Source organism: Tursiops truncatus, chromosome 9 (assembly GCF_011762595.2).
Source record: "Tursiops truncatus isolate mTurTru1 chromosome 9, mTurTru1.mat.Y, whole genome shotgun sequence".
NCBI lineage: Eukaryota > Metazoa > Chordata > Mammalia > Artiodactyla > Delphinidae > Tursiops > Tursiops truncatus.
Window position 1 is genome coordinate 91,226,406 of NC_047042.1, and position 9,364 is coordinate 91,235,769.

At 45.9% G+C, this 9,364-nt stretch overlaps 1 protein-coding gene across 9 annotated transcripts in view; it reads right to left on the reverse strand.

Annotated features, from left to right (window-relative positions):
- Positions 1 to 542: 542 nt before the first annotated feature.
- HIPK2 (homeodomain interacting protein kinase 2) overlaps positions 543 to 9,364 on the reverse strand; it is a 207,957-nt gene continuing 199,135 nt past the window's right edge. For 3 of the 9 annotated variants that reach the window (XR_012334115.1, XR_012334114.1, XR_012334107.1), the window contains exons 16-18: positions 9,305 to 9,356; positions 4,196 to 9,094; positions 543 to 3,629 (exon numbers count right to left, since the gene is read on the reverse strand). The gene's annotated coding sequence lies outside the window, so the exon portion shown is untranslated. The remainder of the gene's footprint in view (positions 3,630 to 4,195; positions 9,095 to 9,304; positions 9,357 to 9,364) is intronic. The other 6 variants (XR_012334112.1, XR_012334113.1, XR_012334108.1 and 3 more) reach the window with 6 other exon arrangements.

Sequence of the window (9,364 nt, forward strand, 5' to 3'; positions counted from 1 at the left end):
CTGCCAGTCCAGCTGCCCACAAAAAGTATGCAAACTTGCAGATGTTTTAGAGAAAAAGATAAGATGCTCAACTGCCTTGCAATGTGCTTTAGGGTCCTGTAGTCTAGAGCACAGATTCCATTTGAATAAAGACATACACATCTAAGACAAAATTGTAGTAACAATGAACACTAGTTAAGAGCTTATTAGGGCCAGCCATTCATACAAAGTGCCTGGCCCATAGTAAGTGCTTAAAAATTATCATCTTGGCTTCCCTGGTGGCGCAGTGGCTAAGAATCCGCCTGCCAATGCAGGTGACACGGGTTCAAGCCCTGGTCCGGGAAAATCCCACATGCCACGGAGCAGCTAAGCCGGCGCACCACAACTACTGAGCCTGCGCTCTAGGGCACGCGAGCCACGACTACTGAAGCCCTCGTGCCTAGAGCCCATGCTCCACAACAAGAGAAGCCATCGCAATGAGAAGCCTGCGTGCTGAAACAAGAGTAGCCCCCGCTTGTCGCAACTAGAGAAAAGCCCGCATACAGCAACGAAGACCCAACACAGCCAAAAATAAATACATTTATTATATTAAAAAAAATTATCATCTTGTTTCACTACGCTGTAAATTGAGTAGGGTCTTAGAGCATGCTAGCTTTTGTAATACCCACATTTCAGAGGCCTACCCAAGAGAAGATCCCTTTCTGGCTTGCACCACAGACTAATGCAGGTCAGTGACAGGGAATAGCATTGCTCCATCCAGGGTCTTTGAACACAGAGGCTCACACAGGATGTGTTTTAGGAAATGTGGTAGATGTGGCCGCTATGCATCGAGAACTTTTCCTTTCCTCTCATTCTAGGTACATGGAAGGATTGTATTTCCTGGTCTGTTTGAAGGTAGGTGTCAGGTGACATCAGAGCTTTAACCACGGAAAAGTGACAGATGTCATTTCCAGGTGGAAACATTTAAGAACCAGTGCATACTCCTCCATATTCTCCCTCCCCCAAGTCGTGATTTTTTGATTTGGAGGCTCCAGAGGACTGAAGCATCCTGGGATGCTAAGTCAGTGTGTGGGGGAGAAGCTTCCTGGAAAGCCTCTGAGGTTTTGGGTTTGTTGTGATCATAGCCTATCTTACCCTAGACTAGACAGGGGCCAGGCCTGGAGGTGGCACACATTCCATCCACAGTCCATTGGCCAGGACAGTCATGGAAGGCTGAGAAATAACTTCCAGCTGTATGCTTGGATACCTGAGATTCTTGATTCTAAAAGTTGAGGATTTTCATCAATTTTGGAAGATTCATCACCTTTGTCTCTAAATATTTCACCTGCCCGACTCTTTGCTCTCCTTCCAGGACTCCAGTTAAGGCTGTTTGAGATTGTCACACAGGTCTAATGCTCAAGTTTTTTGTCTTTTGATCAATTTTACAAATCAATTTGATGAACTATGACTTTTTAGCAATTTGACTCTTCCAATCAATGACTGAAGTAGCTCTCTCCATTTAACTTTTTAAAAATTTCAGCAACATTTTACAAGTTTTAAGGGTAGAGTTTTTGCATATATTTTGTTAAATTATTTAAATATTTTTAATGCTACTGTAGTAGATGACTTTTTTTTAAATTTCATAGTTTGTTAGTTGCTAGTATAAAGAATGAATATTGTTAAAATGACCATACTGCCCAAGGCAATCTATAGATTTGATGCAGTTGCTATCAAAATACCAATGGTATTTTTCACAGAACTAGAACAAATAACTTCAAAATTTATATGGAAACACGAAAGACCCCAATTAGCCAAAACAACTTTGAGAAGGAAGAACAGAGCTAGAGGGATCATGCTCCCTGACTTCAGACTATACTACAAAGCTACAGTAATCAAAACAGTATGGTACCGGCACAAAAACAGACACATAGATCAATGGAACAGGATAGAGAACCCAGAAATAAACCTATGCACTTATGGTCATATGGTCAGTTAATCTACGACAAAAGAGGCAAGAATATACAATGGAGAAAAGATAGTCTCTTCAATAAGTGGTGCTGGGAAAACTGGACAGCTGCATGTAAAAGTCTGAAATTAGAACATTCTCTAACACCATGTACAAAAACAAACTCCAAATGGATTAATGACCTAAATGTAAGACGGGATCCTATAAAACTCCTAGAGGAAAAACATAGGCAGAGCACTCTTTGACATAAATAGCAGCAATATGTTTTTGGATCCGCCTCCTAAAGTAAAGGAAATAAAAAATAAACAACTGAGGTCTAATTAAACTTAAAATATTTTGCACAGCAAAGGAAACTATCAACCAAACAAAAAGATGAGCCACCGAATGGGAGAAAATATGCAAATGATATGACCAATAAGAAATTAATATCCAACATATATAAATAGCTCATAAATATTCAACATATATGAACAGCTCATACAAAACAGCAACAGCAAAAAAACCAAACAACCTGATTAAAAAAATGGGCAGAATAACTGAATAGACATTTCTCCGAAGAGTAAATGCAGATGGTCAACAGGCATAGGAAAAGGTGCTTAACATCACTAATCATCAGGGAAATGCAAATCAAAACCACAACGGGATATCACCTCACACCGATCAGAATGGCTATCCTCAAAAAGAACACAAATAACAAATGTTGGCGAGTATGTGGTGAAAAGGGAACCTTCATACACTGTTGGTGAGAATGTAAACTGGTGCAGCTGCTTTGGAAGACAGCATGGAGGTTCCTTAAACTAAAAATAGAGCTACTATATGATCCAGCAATCCCACTGTTAGGTATATATCCAACAAAAACAAAAACACTAATTCGAAAAGATAAATGCACCCCAATGTTCATAGCAGCACTATTTACAATAGCCAAGACATGGAAGCAACCTAAATGTCCATCAACAGATGAATGGGTAAAGAAGATGTGGTATATATACGCAATGGAATATTACATGGCCACAAAAAAGAACGAAATTTTGTCATTTGCAGCAACTTGGATGGACTTGGAGCACATTATCCTAAGTGAAATAAGTCAAACAGAGAAATAAATACTGTGTGATATCACTTATACGTGGAATCTAAATACAACAAACTAGTGAATATAACAAAAAAGAAGCAGACTCACAGATATAGAGAACAAACACTGGTAATGGCTACCAGTGGGGAGAGGAGGGGGAGGGGCACCCTAGGGGTAGGGGAGTGGGAGGTAAAAACTATTGGGTGTAAGATAGGCTACAAGGATGTATGTTACGACACGGGGAAGATAGCCAATATTTTGTAATGACTGTAAATGGAATGTAACCTTTATATATATATATATATATATATACACACACACACACATAAATAAATTTATTTATTTTTGATTGCGTTGGGTCTTCGTTGCTGCATGCAGGCTTTCTTTTTTTTAGTTGCAGCGAGCGGGGGCTACTCTTCGTTGCGCTGCACAGGCCTCTCATTAAGGTGGCTTCTCTTGTTGCAGAGCACGGGCTCTAGGTGCGCAGGCTCAGTAGTTGTGGCACATGGGCTTAGTTGCTCTGCAGCATGTGGGATCTTCCCGGACGAGGGCTCAAACCCGTGTCCCCCGCATTGGCAGGCGGATTCTTAACCACTGCGCCACCAGGGAAGCCCCATAATGCAACCTTTAAAAATTCTATTAAAGGAAATGGAATCAATTTTTGTACACTGATCTTTTATCCTGTAATCTTACAGATTGGCTTGTTAGTTCTAGATTTTTTGGTAGACTGAACAGGGTTTTTAGTTGCACGTGTATCCAATGTTTTTATTAAAGCATAACATGGGCCACCATGATTCCAGCGCCTGAAATCAATTTCCTTATTTCTCTGTCCAGCTGCTAAACCAGTGCCATGTATTTTTTTTTTGCGGTTCGCGGGCCTCTCACTGTTGTGGCCTCTCCCGTTGCGGAGCACAGGCTCTGGACGCGCAGGCTCAGCGGCCATGGCTCACAGGCCTAGCTGCTCCACGGCATGTGGGATCTTCCCGGACCGGGGCACGAACCTGTGTCCCCTGCATCGGCAGGCGGACTCTCAACCACTGTGCCACCAGGGAAGCCCGCCATGTATTTTATTTTAGCTGTTTGCTACAGCCGTACCTCACTTTCAGGAACTAATGTCTATATTAGTCAGGGTAGGTTAATTGCTGTATAAAAAATCCTAAAATTTCAGTGGCTTAAATATAATAAAAAGAGTTCTTTCTTACTTTTTGTGGTTTTGTCCAAAGTGGTTTTATTAGGAGGTCATTAAATCATCAGTGATCTGGGCTTCTTCATCAGAGTCCTTCATCAGTTCTTCCACATGTGGACAGAAATTTAGGGGAGAGAGTGTGGATCAAAGTATGTGAGTTTTGTTTTAGGGGTCAGGTCTGGCTATATTTAACTGCAAAGAAAGCTAGGAAATATAATCTAGTCCTGTACTCAGTAAGAACAGGAAATGGCTACGGGGAATATCCACCCAGTCCTTGCCACATGTGGCATTATCCCCATTTTACAGATAAGAAAACTGAGGCTTGAGAGGTTAAGTGATCTCCCAGCTTTTACAGTCATAAACAACAGAGCCTCGAACTGAACCCCAATATGGCTGACTCCAAAGTCATGCTCTGAATCGCTCTGCTATGGATAATGCTTTCTCTCCTACTGACTCACTGGCCTGTGCAATCTTAAGACCTGTGGCAATCTTTTCCCCCTTAGAAGGGTTTCCTCCAAGCATCCACTTTTTCCTTCTGGTTCTGGCTTTTATTAATGGGTAATTTGTTCGCTTATAAGCATCCTGGTCCACGGGCTTAGTCTTCAGCAGATAAAGAGTCTGAGAGCCATGGCAATAAGCCATAAGAAGACATCGAAACAGAACACAAAGAGACATAGAAGCAGATATCAAGTGGTTTATTGACAGGGTATCTGCCCTCCAGTGTTGTTTTACAAGTATTGTCAAATGCAAAGTGTCTCAGTAGAAGAGACCACATCTATAGATCAGCGCGTGTAAAGAAAGCACTTAAGAATGGGAATTAGGACTTCCCTGGTGGCGCAGTGGATAAGAATCTGCCTGCCAATGCAGGGGACACCGGTTTGATCCCTGGTCTGGGCAGATCTCACGCGCTGTGGAGCAACTAAGCCCGTGCACCACAACTACAGAGCCTGTGCTCTAGAGCCTGCGAGACACAACTACTAAGCCCACGTGCCACGACTACTGAGCCCACACGCCACAACTACTAAAGCCCGGACGCCTAGAGGCCGTGCTCCGCAACAAGAGAAGCCACCGCAGGGAGAAGCCCACGCACCGCAACAAAGAGTAGCCCCCCACCCCCGCTTGCCACAACTAGAGAAAGCCCACGCGCAGCAACGAAGACCAACGCAGCCACAAAAATAAAAAATAAAGTGTATCCAAGCTGCTTTAAAAACAAAAAAAAGAATGGGCATTAGATGGCCTCCTTACCAAACCAGCCTTGTCCTGCTGTCGCACAGCCAGCCAAAACGCTGAGACGCCGAAGTTCACAGCAAAGAGGGTTCTTCGCAAGGCAGCCGAGCAGAGAATATGGGAGAAAAATCTCAGATCTCAAACCTGCCTCCCCAAAGGCGAGGGGCTTGGGGTATTCACGGGATGACGAATAAAGAAGCAGGGCGGTGCGAAGCGCGGGCGCACGGGGAAAGGTTATGGGAAAAAGGTGCGGGAATCATGGTTCTGCGCAGGCGTAACTAAGCTACGGGTCCCTGCAGGTGCCCAGCTGGAGAATCGCCGGTCCTATCCAGTTTTAACTGGTTAAGCTGAACTGGAGGCAGCTGCAGCTCCAAGTTCCTGGAAAACACCTCGGGCAAAGATCTTGCTGTTCGGGCTACGTGCGGCTTGGAGGCCACGCAAGCGTTAAAGCGATCGTGATTAGTGAAGGCAGGTGGAGTGGATTTGACTCATCACGCACCGTTTCAGTCTCACAGAACTGGAGGACTGTCTCGCTCCTGGCTGTTTCTTCCCTATAGAGTGAGGATTAGGGTTGTTGCTGAACAGTGGGTTTTTTCCCACCCTCAAGCAGTGCCAGGCAGTGTAAGGAACATAGATCTTCTAAGGAAGATCTATTGGAGGCCGTTTGCATGGACCAAGTTGGACCTAAAGCGTGCCAGGGGGGAGGGGGGAGGGTCCGAGGGTCCGAGGCTCCTTCGTTAAAGCTGAGTACTGGCAGAAGGGAGGGACTGCGCACAGTGAAGAGGTCATGAGGACACCCACCCCACCAGTGTTACATTTACCCTTTGCTCTTACTGTATTCTCTGCTTTTATACTTATATTCGCTTAAGCTTAGCTATTCCAGGAAAGAATTAGAAAACATGTAAGTCAGACTCTCACAAAAAAATGTAGTACACCTGGCTGTTTGGAACCGTCTCTTGGGCACGACATCCACTACACAACAACGTGCCCCCAAAGCAAGGGGAGCTTGGTGACGTGGGAGCACCTCCCCCCAAGGCCAAAGCCCCAGTGGGCAGAGTCCCGAGCTGGCTGCCGGGTGAGAGCACCATCTATCTGTGGCTTGGCCCTCCTCCAGGGGCTCCTCGGCTCTGCTGGGAAATAGCACTTGTTATGGGCGTCTAGAACTCTGCTTCCTGTTCATTATCAGTTCAAGGAAAGAATCTGTTTTTTTAATTTCCCCAGTATTGAATGTGCTTGGAGGAACATATTGAGCGCAATACGTTTGTCTTTTCACTTTAGATTCATATAACTTGCTGGAGACGCTGGTGGGTAGATCCTTAGACACAGCTGCACTGCATTCCCCTGTTGACACGCTCTTATCTCACTTGGAATATAGGGTCTGCTTCTCCCTCCATTTCCATGGACTGTGATCCCTGGCAGTGCATTTCTAACTTAAAAAAAAGTATGTTGGAAGCATTCTGAATTCTGTCACAATCTTTGGCATGGGTTTTTATGGAACTTGAATTTTGGTTGAGTTGCATTTAACCTTGGCTGCATTTAGGGTTTATTAGTATTACCTGAATTCTGGGAGACACGGAATTTGGAGGGTGGGAAGGTGGGTGGATTGGACAATAACACGGGCTGAGTAGTTTATTTATCCAAATATTTCTTGACTTCCTACTCTGCCCGGCAGGGTAACAGATGCCCTAGAAATAGAGATGAAAGACAAATCCTTACCTGCAAGGATTTTGTGGTTCCATGGGGAAGGAAAATCAGGAAAGAAAGGTTGACAGTATGGCATAATGAGAATTACGCACAAGGGGTTGGGAACCTGGGCGAGGGACACCCACCTCATCAGGAGCCTGAGGATAAGCTTCCCAGAAAAATGACTCAGGCTGGTTCTTGAAGGGCACAGGTGTGAGAAAAGCAGGAGGATCCCAGGTAGGGGGCGGATGCTTGACAGGAAGAGCTCTGGATACAGGAAGGGATGGGGTGGGCGCAGGGCCTTACTCCTCTGAGGCTGAAGGGAGAAAGAGGTGTGAGGCACAGGTTTGTGGGAAGGGGAGGGGTTGAGAGAGCCCTGCGGTGGCCTGGATTTCTCTGGGTTACTCTGGAGGGTAAGGGTTGGGGGTGGAGAGAGTGGTGGGTTTCCAAGTAGCCACAGATGGAGCGGATGAGCACAGACGCTGGCCCGAGGTTCCCGCAGTTCTGGGAGTCTGGGTGGAGAAGCAGAGCTGTAGATGGTTGAAGTGGGTAGCAGGGAGCTGAGGGTATGGCTGAGAAGATGGGTGGAGTTTAGGCTGGTTGGGGACCTTGTGAAACCAGGAGGCACAGAAAAGGCAGGCCCAGGAGCCTGGCAGTCCTCAGGCCCGAGAACACTGGCCATGGAAGCCAGGATAAGAGGGCTGGGTGAGGATATTGGAGTTGCTGGGAGTGTTAAAATGGTGCAGCCGCTGTGGAAAAGTCTGGCAGTTCCTCAAAAAGTTAAGAATTACCATACAATCCAGCAATTCCACTTGCAGGTGTATGTCTTAAAGAATTGAAAGCTGGGACACAGATGCTTACACACCAGTGTTCAAGCAGCATGATTCACAGAAGCCAAAAGGTGGAAACCACTCACTTATCCATCAACAGATGAATGGATAAACAAAATGTGTACACATACAATGGAATGTTATCAGACTTAAAAAGGAATAAAATTCTGATACGCTATAAGATAAATAGATGAACCTTGAAAACACTGTTGAGTAAAATAAGCCATACATAAAAGGGCAAATATTGTACGATTCCACTTAAATGATGTAGCTAGAGAAGGGAAATTCAGAGACAGAAAGTAGAAGGGTGGCTGCCAAACAGAAGGGGAAATGGGGAGTTATGGGTTAATGGGCACAGAGAGTCCGTTTGGGATGATGACATTTCTAGAAAGAGCTAGTGGTGATGTTTGCACAACACTGTGAATTTAATTAATGCCACTAACGGTACACTTTATTTAAAAATTTTTTTAAAAAAATATTTATTTTTTATTGAAGTACAGTTGATTGATTTATTTGTCCGTGCCCCGTGGCATGCGGGATCTTAGTTCCCTGACCAGGGATGGAACCCGTGTCCCCTGCATTGGGAGCTTGGAGTCTTAACCACTGGACTGCCAGGGAAGTCCCTCTAACAGTACACTTTAAAGTGGGTAAAATGGTAAATTTTATGTTATGTACTGACTTTACCACAATAACAATAATGTTTAAAAAAATGACTGCTGGGGCTTCCCTGGTGGTGCAGTGGTTGAGAGCCCCTCTGTCGATGCAGGGGACACGGGTTCGTGCCCCGGTCCGGGAGGATCCCACATGCCGCGGAGCGGCTGGGCCCGTGAGCCATGGCTGCTGAGCCTGCGCGTCCGGAGCCTGTGCTCCGCAGCGGGAGAGGCCGCAACAGTGAGAGGCCCGCGTACCGAAAAAAAAAAACCACACAAAAACTGTTGGAAGGGTGAGAAGGCCGTCAGAGGGGATGGTGACTCACCGTGGTGGAGCTCCGGTGGGCCGTCCCGGGGAGGACCTGGTGGTGAGGCCGGCGAGCTAGAGGCTGCCTGGCACTGAAGTCTCGCGAGAGGGCAAGGCCCGGGTGCAAAGGATGTCGGCTCCGCACCCAGATCCGGGATGAACTTGGGAAGCTCTTCGGATGGCAGGTGACAGCAACGCCTTAGGCCTCAGGGATGGAGCTGGGGAGCCGTGAGGGTTGGAACGGCTCGGGAGAGTTAGTGGCAGTGAGCATGCTCCCCGCCCTCCGCCCAGCTGCCCGGGAGCAGGTAGTGAAACGACCTCAAAGCCCGCCCTCCACCGTCACACATAGTGGCAAATTTTAAATGCAGTGGTGGGTTGCGAACATGTTCAGAGGTATTGAATACTCTCCGGAGGGCTAAATAACTTACAAAAGATGTGGCTGGTAACGATAACCTCTGTAGCCTCAGAACTGGTCTGGTTCTAGAATA